Source organism: Bos mutus, chromosome 24 (assembly GCF_027580195.1).
Source record: "Bos mutus isolate GX-2022 chromosome 24, NWIPB_WYAK_1.1, whole genome shotgun sequence".
In the NCBI taxonomy this organism is placed as follows: Eukaryota; Metazoa; Chordata; class Mammalia; order Artiodactyla; family Bovidae; genus Bos; species Bos mutus.
The window spans coordinates 37,650,129-37,664,932 of record NC_091640.1 but is presented as its reverse complement, the minus strand read 5'-3'; positions in this window follow the sequence as shown (position 1 = coordinate 37,664,932).

Below are 14,804 nucleotides of genomic sequence, written 5' to 3'. Positions count from 1 at the left end.
ATATCTAGTCTATAAAAGGCACTCAGTCAATATTAGTTGGATGGATGAATGACAACTGAAGCTATTTCTCCCCTCTTCTGTATTACAGAAGAATCTCTCACTATTCTCATTTCTTTGCTAAAAAGTTGCTGCAGTTGCTTGTGTTTTCCTGTTAGATTAGCTACAGAGGAATTGAAGTCAAAAGGGTCTTGGGTCACTCTGGATGGAAAGAAGAGATTTCCTGTAGGACTCAAGGTGGCAGTAGGGTAAAATCTCTAATTTAGGGATTCCCCTGGTGGTCCAGTGGCTAAGATTCCATGCTTCCAATGCTGGGGACCTGGGTTCAATCCCTGGTTAGGGAATTAGATCCCACATGCTGCAACCAAAACCCGGCACAGTGAAATAAAATATATTCTTAAAAATTCTCTAATTCAAACTAAAAGACGGTGAATGAGAATGCTAACCAGTCCCTTGAAACTCTCAGAAATATGGGGGATTGTGTGGATACTAAACTCCACCCATAGTAGGATGAGATGGGGGTTATAGTGCTTTTAGACAAATTTTGTTTTAAGATGACTGAACACAGGAAGCAGGAAGATTTGGAATTTGAGGTTACACAAAAAGGACGACACTCCCCAGTAATCCAGAGCTGATGCTCGGAGAATTCACAGGATGATAGAAAAGGCTTGAAGGCATGAGGTGGAAAGCAAATTTGTCCATGTATCCAGAATGTTACTAAGTGCTTTGTGGAGGAATCCACCTGAAATCTGCCTCCATTTACACATGAAGACACTGAGATGCAGAATCGTGTGTCTTGAGCAAGTTCATAGCCAAGTCCGTGACACATGGCTGAACGGGGTACACACCATAGCTTTGTACTCCATCAAGGGTCTGCTCAGAGGCTCTTCAGGGTCGGCTCATGTACCACATGTGTATAACCCATACTTTCCTGTCCAGTTTATGACTAAGTGTCAATAAGATTGAAGCAGCAAGTGGAGCAGAGTTCAGTACCGGCAAAGAGCTGTCTTGTCCGGGAGATCATTCAGCCCAGAACTCAAATCCCAGTGCTGTCAGGGCCCAGCTCCACGGCCTTGGAGAAGCTCATCCAGCCTCAGTTTTCTTGTCTGTCAAAGGCGGAGGACAATACCTACTCCGTAGGCTGCTACAGGGATGACATTTCAGAGAAAACGTTCAGCAGAGTCCTGGAATATAGTAAGTCCTTGATAATTGGTACCTTCACATTTTTGCAATAGCAGAAGTTTTGAATTTTTGTTTCTTGCACAAAGGCTTAAAATAGTTTAGTTACAACATCTTAGATTAGTTATTAAATCTAGCAGCTTTTTAACCAGTTGGACAGGTTACTTCGTGTTGTTCATTTTTTCTGCATTAGTCACGAAGACTGGAGGCCAAAGCATTCATTGTTTTCCCCCAACATTACTCAAAGTAAAATTGCAAACTTGAAGCCAAATTGAAAGACTTGGATGGTGATCACCCCTACATTACCCACTGCCCGGTTCCTACTGTTAACATTCTCCTGGACTTACTTTATCATCAATCTGCTCACTATCCAACCTTCACCCAGGCTGACCCAGCCATCACCTTTTTATGCATTTCAAAGTAAGTTGCAGGCATTCACGTTTGGATACTTCAGCATACCTATCTCAGAGTTTAATGCTTGTTTACATGTTTTAATCCCTGAATTTTGACCTAAAAGGTACATTGGAGATCATTCAGTCTTATTCCCTTCATTCCATAGATGTGGAAACTGAGCCAGTTCATGTGTTTTCTAGAAACGGCATTAGCTTTGAGAGGGATGATCCCCCAACAATATTCAGAGCCAAGTTTTATCATTTTCTCTATTTCATTTTTTAGATGTTCGTGCTTTTTTCTTTTTCAAGACTAATTTTTTTCAGAGCATGTCTTACTATAAAATTGATGCACCAATTGCCTTAGCCGAGTCCTGAGCCAGGTGACCACACTTTTCCCTAAATCCTGTAGTTTCCCCAAATGAAACCAACAAAGGGAACCACCACGGAGCTTCCAGAGCAGTGCACCTGAGCCCTCGGAGTGATGGAGTCGAGGTGTGTGGAGAGCAAGGGGTGGGGGGCTTCTGGGGTTCCCAGGCAGGCCCTCCAGCCTTGAGATGCCAGGTACGTAGTACAAATGTGGCCACTTTACACGTCCGCCGTGTTGAGAAAGGATTGGAAAGTAGGGCCCCACCCAGTAATTTGACGGTCTTCCGACCCTGGTTTGTATTCTTGGGTCGGGAAGATCCGCTGGAGAAGTGATAGGCTACCCATTCCACTATTCCGGCCTGGAGAACTCCATGACTGTCCATGGGGTCACAAAGAGTTGGACACAACTACGCAACTTTCACTTTCACTCCATGAAAGCAACGTATCAACCATAAACAGATTTCAGTTACCTCCTCTTCACTGTACTACTTTTGTGAATGACAATTTTTAATCTCCAGAGAAGGCTGTGAAAAGCTAGTTTGTATGCCACCTAGTCCACACCAGGGTCTACTTGTTTTTGTCTGTGCTGGGTCTTTGCTGCTGCAAGAGCTTTTCTCTAGTTGCAGTGAGCAGAGGCCACTCTAGTTGCAGTGAGCAGGGGCTACTCTAGTTGCAATGCATGGGCTTATTGCAGTGGCTTCTCTTGTTGCAGAGCATGGGCTTTATGGCACGAGGGCTCAGTGGTTGCCACTCCTGGGCTCCAGAGCACAGGCTTGGTAGTTGGCTTGAACGGGTTTAGTTGCTGCACCACATGTGGGATCTTCCCAAATCAGGGATTGAACCGGTGTCTCCTGCACTAGCGGATAGATTCTTTATCACTGAGCCACCAGGGAAGCCCCTACATTGGGGTTTAAACAGAGGGTAAATTACATACCAGTCTTGATTGCAGAGAAAGCTGGAGTGTTCTTCACCAAACTTCTGGGAGTGGGAGGGTGGGAGGTTAGGATTGATACAGTTTGGGTTTTTTGGGGGGTGTGGTGGGGTTGTTTGTTTTTTGTTTTTGGCCACACTGCATGACTCCTGGGATCTCAGTTCCCCAAACAGGGGTCAAACCCAGGCCTGGCAGTGCCAGAGAATTCCAGAACTGATCCAGCTAGGTGGATTGTAGATGACAATGTACTGCTAGCCCTCCACCCTTCCCCAAGAGCACCGTTTCTATCTGGGGCCTGACAGGTGTCCCTGGCCTCAACCTGGCAGAGCTGAAGGTCAAGCTCAGGATGAGAGGAAGGACATATCCTTCCCAAAGCCAGGGGCTGGGGGAGCAGCTGTTTGGTCCAGTTCTTAAAACCACACAGTGTGGGCCTCCTTAGGAGTTTCTCCTGCACTGGCCTGCAGCAGCTTTGTGTGTGAACACTTCAATGTCCGTTGGCAGTGACGGCAGAGACAACAAAGCAACACAGAGTTCCTTTGCCTTCTGTCTTCACCCACACACACCTTCAGCAACACCGATGGGGCCTGGCTCCTCCTCCCTCTCCCTCACCTGGCCTTCATTTCAGAGGCCGGAGGCTTGGAACCCGGATCATTTACCAGCAAGAAGGTAAGTCTGGGGTAGGAAGTACCGATGCTGAACCAGGGCGGTTCGGAGGTGGATGACGTGAGGTCTGCAGCGCTCCACGCTCTGGAAGGTCCTGTGCTGGGTGTAACACTCTGCTAGCACCCTCTTACAGGTCTTAATCCTTGCACCCTTGAATATGTGCTTTATAAGTGAAGTCCGGGTGTGGACTTGCGTTGAGCGGAGCCGGGACGCGCACCATGTGTATGCGCATGCGTGTGTGTCTGCGGTGATTTCTAGCAGCCTCATCCTTGGGTTGTGGTACCCACGCCCATGAGCACAGGGCTCCAGTGGACTCGTGATACCTGGGGCATCAGTGAGGCTCAAAGTGGGCGCCAGGGAAGCTGCTAAACCCACAACCCAGTCATCAAAGGAGCTGATGGCGCCGAGAAGCTGTGCTTTCCTAGAGAAAGAAAGCTGTGACATTCTAAGAAACACACACGAGGGATCCCATCACATTTATTCCCGCCCTCATGACTTCCCTGCGTTACCAACTACTTATGCCAACAAGGACAACAGAAACGGAAAGAGGGCAGCCATGGGTCATCCTCCCTACTCAACTGAGGATGGAAAATGCTGGTAGGATGTGAGCATATTGAGTGAAAAAAATTAAGTTTACTTTCATGTATTGCTCCCACTGTTCTAGGAAGAACACATACATATATTTTGTTATGTGCAGGTACAAGCTTTGAAATAGAAAGCGTGTCCTTTGGGTGATTTTGTATGTGTTACATGCCATTGTATTTTAAACTGGCATTGCACAATATAAAGATGGGTGGTAAAAATTCATGCTGTTAAGTCAAAATGATAGCCTTTCCTGAAAATTATAATAGAAAACATCATTACAAGTAGACAGAAAGGAAAAAGCTTTACATCTTTTACATCTTTGTACCTCTAATGACACTTTTTTCCTGTTTTTTGAAGTGGCCTCATGCTTGTATATTCTGCACCAAGCCCTGCAAATTACAGAGCCAGCCCAGAATTTGAATTATGGAGCCTAGACATCTGTATTTGAAACTCTCCTGCTGGAAGATTCTGATGTGGCCAGAATCTAGATGCTGGGTTCTATTTCAAAGGCTTCCCAGGGTTCTCTTCCTCCATCCACCCTGCCCCTCTCCCCTTGGGCCAGTAAACTCCTGAACACAAGATTCTCCAAGCACGAAAGTCATCTCCTTGCATAGCTGCGGATCTCTCAAAAAGGACTTAAACTATTCTTCAGATGTCCTCAATGTTAAGCATACGATTGCCCAGCTACTCTGTAAAGGCTGCCCAATTTTAAATGCACTCCATCCTGACTTCAGAGGCTACACATTTTTCTTCCTTGGAGTCATAAGGTTCTTTCCTATCAGGTTTCCAGATGCCCCTCTGATTTCTACATTTACAATTACAGTCATTTTCCTAATCAACTCCTAATCAGCTCCAGGTTTTCCTGGAGCCCTGTTTGTCCTCAAGAAATCCCAGAGGCCCCTGAGCTGCTCTCCTGTTCTGTCTCCAATGGAGACCACCACACCTGGTCTTGGCAGGACCGACTGGCACTCTGCAGCCAAGAGGCCACAGGGCACCCCCTCCCACCTCCATCTCCATCTTCTGGAACCACCCCATCTTCCCCTCTTCTTCCCTCCCCCACCCTGTATCCCCCTCATCAATCCCCATTACTTCTTGCAGTGAAACACCAAGGGACTCTCCAATTATTTCAACATACACTCCTCTCTTGTCTGGACTGAAGCATCATCATCCCTAAAATTTAGTCACACTTTTGATACTTTTGCCCAAAGAAAGGGATCATTTCATCATTTTGAGATCCCTATATTTTTAAAACTTTGTTAGTCAAATATAGTTGCTTTACAATGTTGTGTTTGCTTCTACCATACAGCAAAATGAATCAGCTATACCTATACATATGTCCCCTGTTTTTTTTATTTCCTTCTCATTTAGGTCACCACAGAGCACTGAGTGGAGTTCCCTGTACTATACCATAGGTTCTTATTAGTTATGTATTTTATACATGTGCTCAGTAGCTCACTTGTGTCAGACTCTTTGTGACCCTGTAGACTGTAGGCTGCTAGGCTCTTCTGTCCATGGGATTCTCCAGGCAAGAATACTGGAGTGGGTTGCCATTTCCCTACTCCAGGGGATCTTCCCACCCTAGGGAATCAAACCCACGTCTCTTAAGTCTCCTGCATTGGCAGGCACATTCTTTACTGCCTAGGAAGTCCTATTTTATACTTAGTAGTGTATCTATGTCAATCCCAACCTTCCAGTTCATCCACCTCTGGAGAACCCCTATATTTTAAACTTTTTACTTGCATTCTGTCACACAGTAGACTTTTTACTTAGACTTATGATGACCCATCTTTGGGGGGACTTTCAAGCAACCTACACTGTTATCAGATCTGTATGTATCAGTACTCATGTCCTTAGAAAGTTAGAGTTTTCAGAGGTGAAGAGAAAGATCATCTAGCCCAACCTTTTAGCTTTACTGGTGAGAAAACCAGCATGGAGAAGTTGGTATCATGCTGGCCTAGTATCATTCTTCGTTCTTCTGAAGTACAGCTCAACGCTTTTCCTTCTGCACCAGGTGGCACCTTCAGTTGTAAAGTTGTTACCAAACTAGATTTCTTTTCCCCAACACCCAGCGAGCCAAATGCTGAGACCCCAAGCTCTGCAGCTGAGACGAGGTTTATGTGCAAGGCAGCCTAAGGTAGAAATGAAAGGAGAAAGTCTCAGATGCACCTCCCGTAAGGAAGGGGTTGAGATATTTATGGAATGAGCTGGCGTCCTCAGGCACAGGTACGTGGGGCTCTCGGGGAAAGGTGATGAGAAAGAGGTGACCTCTTTGCTCTTCACAGATGCAGCTCAGTCACAGCCTCTGCAAGTTCAAAAAAAGAAATGCTTGGCAAGGTCTGAGGGTGGAGTTTCCAGCCCTCTAACTGTCAAAAGGTCACTGAGTGACACACAAGCCCAGGTGGAGGATTGGTAGTCCCTCCCAAGTCTTAACCAGCCCAGCTCCAGCTAGACACAGCTGGTCCGGGTTCCTGGAGAACATCTTGTTATTTAGACTCCATGCTGCTTAGAGGGAAAAGGCAATGGCACCCCACTCCAGTACTCCTGCCTGGAAAATCCCATGGACGGAGGAGCCTGGTGGGCTGCAGTCCATGGGGTCGCTAAGAGTCGGACATGACTGAGCAACTTCCCTTTCACTTTTCACTTTCATGCATTGGAGAAGGCAATGGCACCCCACTCCAGTACTCTTGCCTGGAAAATCCCATGGGCGGAGGAGCCTGGTGGGCTGCCGTCTATGGAGTCGCACGGAGTCAGACACAACTGAAGCAACTTAGCAGCAGCAGCAGCAGCAGCTGCTTAGAGGACAAGCAGGCTTTTTGCAGCAACAGTTGAACCGATCTTGATTAGTGAAGGCAGGTTACAGGTGAAATGGATTAAACCAGTTGGTTACCCACAGTTTCTCAGTCAGTCCCTCTGTGTCCATAGGAGATTGGTTTCGGGGTCCATGGATGCACAAGTCTCATATAAAGTGGCCCCTTAATACACTGAATACAGTCAGTGTTCAGTGTCCTGGGGTTCGCACCTGCAGATTCAGAGGGCCAACTGTGTATCCATTCCACAGAAGGCAAAAAGTTCCTGGGTTCATTAAAGCATCCACAAGCAACGAGGATGCAGCACCCAGTTCCTTGGAGACAGAAGCTCCTATACAGGGGACCCTTCCGGACCTTGCCCAACGTACGTCTTCATCTGGCTGCTGTATCTTTTAAGTCTCCTTTATAACAAACTGGTAAAGAAATTTTTTAAAAGGTAAAGAAAGACAAAAAAGGGGCAAAGAATGAAGGAAGGGAAGAGTTGAAGGAGAGAAATTGTTCTTCAGTAACGAGGGAAGGAAATAAAGGCAAAACATCCAAGAACAGACAAGGGAGATTGTCTTCAACCAGTTCTTATTTCTGGTAAAAACTCTCTTATGTGATAAATATTCTCTGGAGTGTAAAACTGAGAGATGAAGAAACTGAGGCTTGGAAAAGTAAATAACTTAAAAATGTTAAGAGACAAATTCAGTTTTCTTATCTCATCTAACTGATCCCCCAAAGTCCTTCTACCTCCAAGAAGAAATAAAAAAACTTCCAGTCATAATAAATTTAACATCTTTCAGAAGAACAGGAGAAAAAAAAATATCACCAAAGGGCCTTCCCTGGTAGTCCAGTGGTCAAGACTCCACATTTCGAATGTAGGGAGTTTGGGTTCGATCTCTGGTTGGGGAACTATGATCCCACATGCCAAGTGGAGTGGCTGAAAAATAAAAAATATTTCTCATTTAAAAAATATATCACCAGAGGCATATACGGATGTGAGAGTTGGACCATAAAGAAGGCTGTGTGCCGAAGAAGGGATGCTTTTGAACTGTGGTGCAGGAGAAGACTCTTGAGAGTCCCTTGGCCTGCAAGGAGATCATACCAGTCAATCCTAAAGGAAACCAACCCTGAATATTCATTGGAAGGATTGATGCTGAAGCTGAAGCTCCAATACTTTGGCCACCTGATGCAAAGAGCCAACTTACTGGAAAAGACCCTGATGCTGGGAAGGATTAAGGGCAGGAGGAGAAGGGGACGACAGAGGATGAGATGGCTGGATGGCATCACCAACTCAATGGACGTGAGTTTGAGCAAACTCCAGGAGATAGTGAAGAACAGGAGGCCTGGCGAGTTACAGTCCATGGGGTTGCAGAGTCAGACACGACTGAGTGACTCAACAACAAAAGGCAAAATGAGACCTCTTCAGAGGAGTCCTCTTAAGTGAGCCCAGAACTTGGAGGAGAGAGCAAGTCACAGCCTCTGGATGGTCAACCTTTTAATAACTAAAGTGTCAGTTGTTCAGTCGTGCCCCAACTCTTTGCGACCCCATGGACTGTAGCCCATCAGACTCCATGTCCATGGGATTTTCCCGGCAAGAATATTAGAGTGGGTTTTCATTCCCTTCTCCAGGGGATCTTCCCGATCCAGGGATGGAACCCAAGTCTTGTGCATTGCAGGCGGATTCTTTACCATCTGAGCTACCAGGGAAGCCTTTAGTAACTAAGAAGCAATGTTCTTTTGAACTTTGCAGGAACAATGCCAGTGGTAAAAACTGAAATAGCTAGTTTGAGAAAGATGATGATTACCTAATTGTGAGCACAATGGCCACCACTGTCTCCAACGTACTACCCGTTTCTGAAGTCCTCGTACCCTTTTTTTTTTTGGTAGACCGTCTTCAGAGTAAAAGCAGTGGACACAGCAGTAGGGGCGGGGAGGGGCGGGTGTGGCGGTGGGGGTAGGGGGAGACCTGAACCGCTGCTGTCAGTGAAGACAGGCTGGAGGCGGGAAGAACAGGCAAGGCCAGGCCTGGCAGGACAAGATCAAAGGCTGAAACTGCATTTGGAACATTTACCTGCCAGGTGGCTGTGTCAGGCAGGACTCTGCACCTGGCCAGCTAATGGTGGGTGTGTGGAGCTAGATTTATTCTAAGGTGCAGCAACATTTGTAGATCAATCTGCTTTGCTCTAAAACTTTTAAGGTGTTTTCCCTTCATTACTTCATTTAATCCTCTCAGAACTTTGAGATTTAGTGTTCATTTTTACCAAATTTAGAGAAGAAGCAGCCAGGCTTAGAGAGGACAAATAACTTGCTTGAGGCTATATAAATTCAGATCTCTTTCACCTATGCCCCCAGTTCTAAAATACCTCCCAGAGCAATATAAAAAATAAAGCCTTTTTTTTTTTTCTTCTTTTTTTGGTTGTGCCATTCACCTTGTGGGATCTCAGGCTTATAGGATCTCCGCTCCCTGACCAGGGATTGAACTCAGGACAACAGCACTGAAAGCTCAGAATCCTTACCACTGAGCCACCAGGGAACCCCCTAAAGCATTTTTAAAAATCCAAATACAGATGCATGGAATCCTGGAAGCCAACATTGGATGAGCCTTGAAAGAGAAATAATAAAACTCAAGGACTAGTTCAGTTCAGTTCAGTCGCTCAGTTGTGTCCGACTCTTTGTGACCCCATGAATTGCAGCACGCCAGGCCTCCCTGTCCATCACCAACTCCTGGAGTTCACTCAAACTCATGTCCATTGAGTCGGTGATGCCATCCAGCCATCTCATCCTCTGTCGTCCTCTTCTCTTCCTGCCCCCAATCCCTTCCAGCATCAGGGTCTTTTCCAATGAGTCAACTCTTCGCATGAGGTGACCAAAGTACTGGAGTTTCAGCTTTAGCATCAGTCCTTCCAATGAACACCCAGGACTGATCTCCTTTAGAATGGACTGGTTGGATCTCCTTGCAGTCCAAGGGACTCTCAAGAGTTTTCTCCAACACCACAGTTCAAAAGCATCAATTCTTTGGTACTCAGCTTTCTTCACAGTCCAACTCTCAACATCCGTACATGACCACTGGAAAAACCATAGCCTTGACTAGTATTGACTTGTAATTAACTGTAGAATTTAGTTAAAAATTTTTTAAAAGACTCAATATTGTCTAACCTATCACCCTTAAATATAACTGCATCTTGGCTCTAGAAAAAATGAGTAAGAAATTGGTTATAATGATTTTCTCAAGGAAAGGGAACTGGGTAGTTGAGGAATAGAGGAGAGGGGGCTTCCCTGGTGGCTCAGATGGTAAAGAATCATCCTGCAATGCAGGAGAACTGGGTTTGATCCCTGGAAGATCCTTTGGAGAAGGGAATGACTACGGACTCCAGTATTCTTGCCTGGAGAATACCATGGACAGAGGAGCCTGGCAGGCTACAGCCCAGGGGGTCTCAAATAGACACGACTAACACTTTCACACTTCGCATAGCTTGGTAACTCATTTGTCCTTTTTGCTTTTTGTTCCAGGAGCATTTATATCCTTTTGGAAATATTAAATGAAATTAAAGCATTGACTGAAAATGCTGGAAAAAATATAACTGTGTCTTGATAAGGAACACTGCTGTATGTTTGTAACTCAGAATTTCCAATCCACTGCCAGAGTCCCAATTAACTCACCCACACTTGTTATCTGAGGGCCGTCATGATGGATGTAATATACGGTGCTTAGTAGCTACTGTACTACTATGAGTTCCCCTAAACTGAAGTTTCTCCAGTCTACAGAGCATCAGGCCAGCATACATTAATTTACATACCTGCATGCATGTCCTTGCAAGTGAGCTTAAGAGCCCTGATCCTCCACTGGCAAAGATTTGAGTTACAAAGAGGAACACCCCCAACCCCATTCACCCGTCCGTTTAATATTGTGACACCAAGCATTATCATCGTGGAAAACGCCCTCCAGTTGAAGAAAACGTGCTGTTGCGTGAACACAGTGGGCAGACGGAGAAACAGGAAGGCTGAGATTAGAGTCTGCTTTATGGTTCTTTTGATGTTTTCTGAGCCAACTGTAGAAGCCAGTGAGGCTCTGAGCGAGCGATCAAAGGTGCCTCTGTAGGTTCAGGTGAACAGGGAGCTGGCGAATCAGGACTGCACCTGCCTTCGAACAGCAACACAGCCCACCAAGGAGAGTTCATCTTTTAGTCAAACTTGGAGGTGGCGGTCCTTTTAGAAAATGTACACGGGCTAAATTTATTCTTGCTGCGTCTTAGGCCTCTGAAGGGAAAATAATGCTCTGCTTTATATTCTTCCCATAGAAGTATTTATTTTAAAGCTGATCTTTGCCACATGGTGTATACCGCTCAAGACCTCTGGCTCTAGCAACTACACAGCCTGGTTTCACAAAGGTAGATGTTTGGAGATTTGGAAGAGAGGGGAAGAGAGGCACTGTCATAAATCTCTACCTGCCTTTTAAAACTTCAAGTGTTAGGAATTCCCTGGAGGTCCAGTGGTTAAGACTCTGAGCTTTCACTCCTGAGGACCTGGGTTCAATCCCTGGTATAGGAACTAAGATGCCACAAGCTGTGCAGTGTGGCCAAAAAGGAAAAAAAGAAAAGAAAAAACTGTGTTATTTGATGAAGGTGTAGCTTTGTCCCAGAGCAGTTACTTTGTCTTTACTTGGGGAAATACAGCTTAAAAGACGCATTTTTTTTTTTTTTTTTTTACAGAGGAAATTGAAAATAGGGCAGAGTAACTGAAGCCACTAGAACAAATCTAAAGATTCTCACAGTCAAAATAAAAAGCAGAAATGTACTAAACAAGGTAGTAGGCCAAGGTCACAGGCTCAGAAAGTTGATACTTAGAAAGGGAAACAAAACGCACTGGATAGAAGATTAAGTGTTAAGACTTACACAGAGAAACTACAAAACAGATTTCTTGGCCTTGGAGAGTTCATTATTTCAGGCCCTGGCTCGTCATACAGTTTAGGAAATCAGGAGGATGTGTCAAATCCTGCAAGTCTCCCAGAGAAGCAGACGCAGCCAGGAGGAAATGGAGTGGAGAGGGGAGGAGGTGTTGGAGAGCAGAAACGTAAGTGCAGGTACTTGAAAGAGAAAACCTGTATATGATTGTCTGCCAAAGCCATCCTCAAATCTTTACTGAACAGCCTGGTAAAAGCAGGACGGTTCCCAGTTGTTCCATTTTAGGCATATGTGTGGAAAGTGTGGACTTGCGACCTCCCTGGCGGTCCAGTGGCTTAGACTCTAAGCTCCCAATGCAGGGGGCCTTAGTTGGATCCCTGGTCAGGGAACTAGATCCCACGTGCCGCAAGCAAGACGGAAGATCCTGCGTGCCACAGGTAAGACCCAGTGCAGCCAAATAAGTAAATACATATATTTTTTAAAGTGTGAACTTGCAGAATCTCCTAGGGAACATGGCTTTATTATGGCCGGTATCCACACACACAAACTGAACTCAGATGAGTCTAGTTCCTCACCTACACAGTGGGAGTAATATCTCTCATCCGGGCTGTGAGGACTAAATGAGATATACACCCAAAGTGTTCAAGAGCTATTTGATGATAATATAACAAAATGTTCAATAAATATTATATCTTTTCTTTTCCAAATCAGTCTAACAGTTTTCATTTCAATACTAGATTTACAGATGCTACCAAGAAAGCCATGTTACAGTTGAAAGGACTTTTGATTCAAGAATATAAAATACGTGAATGTCCAGGTTGAGGAGACTGACTGAACAAATAGGCTAGGGGAAAAGAAAAGTTAACTAACAACAAAAATATATATATACATATATATATATACACTGGCTTTTCACAAACTCATATGAATAAATCAAACTTAAAAACAAAAATCAGGTACTGCCCTGGTAGGCCAGTGGTTAGGACTCCACACTCCCAGTGCAGAGCACCTGGGTGGTTTGATCTCTGGTCTGAGAACTAGATCCCACATGCCAAAACTAAGACCCAGTGTAGCCACATAAGTTTAAAAGAAAAAAAAATCACTAAAGCAACAAAACATTAGTGATCAGATTAGATGAGACAAAAGTTAACACAAATTTATTTAAAGTTTACATTGAAAGTTAAAAGACTATCTTTTACTACATTTCAATCTATTTATAGTCTCTAAAAACACTATCCTGTTAAAATTTATAAGAATACATGCCTTTAGAGTATCAAATATATATATTAGCAATAATTGCCAATAATTTGAGACAATATAGAAAAACTGAATTTGTCCTAAGATCATAAATTTGAGGGGCTTCTCTCGTAGCTCAATCAGTAAAGAATCTGCCTACAATGTAAGAGACCCAGGTTTGATTCCTTTTGATTCCAGGAGAAGGAAATGGCAACCACTTCAGTATTCTTGCCTGGAGATTCCCATGGACAGAGGAACCTGGCAGGCAACAGTCCATGGGCTCGAAAGTTTGGACATAACTTAGCGACTGCTGCTACTGCTAAGTCACTTCAGTCGTGTCTGACTCTGTGCGACCCCATAGATGGCAACCAACTAGGCTCCTCTGTCCCTGGGATTCTCCAGGCAAGAACACTGGAGTGGGTTGCCATTTCCTTCTCCAGTGCATGAAAGTGAACAGTGAAAGTAAAGTCGCTCAGTCACGCCTGACTCTTAGTGACCCCATGGACTGCAGCCTACCAGGCTCCTCTGTCCATGGGATTTTCCAGGCAAGAGTACTGGAGTGGGTTGCCATTGCCTTCTCTGACTTAGCGACTAAACCACAGTAAATTTGAGTGATCCAATCAAATGTGACCATGTTCAAGTTTCAGTCATTTTAATTATAAAGACAAGTTTGGAATATTAACCAAAAAAAACCCAAACTGGCAAGGCTTCCTAGGATAACAATCTACCTTCTAGAAAAACAATTTACCTTCTAGTTTCCTCTATGGCTTCATTTTCCTTGTCTGTATGGGAATGTTAAAGGCGTGTTCTCTTCAAGTCTGAGTAAATTCCTATCATGGGCTTTTATTCCATTTGTAAGTAATTGACCCGGTGCTTCAAAGGTTGTATATTCTTCAGTGTCTATGAAACACTTCATTCAAAAACTGTTTCTTTGACATTTGGTGAAATCCTCATAGTACTTACTATGGGCTCCATCTCTTGATCATGCTTGTCATCTGTCCAATTGTGACCATCAACTTTAAGTTACTTCTTTTCATCGGCCACAGACATCCACTGAATATTTTGTTTTCAATCTCAGAATCAAACTCATCTCAGATGACAGTCTGTTTTTTCTCAGTGAGACCATTTAAAACTTGATCTCTGAACGTTGCTTTTTACTCTCCGGCTGGGTTCCAGATATAAACTTTATTTTTTGGTTTGATCCAAATGCATGTTTACCTTCCTGCAGTGTTAGGTCTATCTGTAGTGTCCTGGTTATATATATTTTATGGGCTATACAATATGTATACCATAATGTATACAATATAGTATACAAAATATGTATACCATAGTATTAGCCCAAATGGAACTCTCATTGACTAAGTTGACCTGGGTGATAATTTTATAGTAAATTGTTTTTTGTTTTAACAACAACAAAAGGACACACAAATTTTTCTAGGTCTGGAAAAATAATAAACTGTCAGTTTCCAGTGTTCTACTTACAAAGAGAAATAATGGCTAAAGAATAGGGCAATGGTGCCCAAATTTGTCTAAGCATTAAGATCTTTAAAAAATTCCCAAACCCAAATCACAGTTTATTTTAAACCTTTCTAGGTGTTTCCAATGTGCAGATAAATTTAAGAACTCTTAATTTAGAGTTTAAAAGTAACTAAAGGATCAGTTACTTTCAAAACAAAGGAACTGCAGGGGGTAAGACGTGCAACTGTATACCTGGTTGCCTTAGGGCATACCTCACTCTTCAGAAGACTGAGGGTGGCAGAGA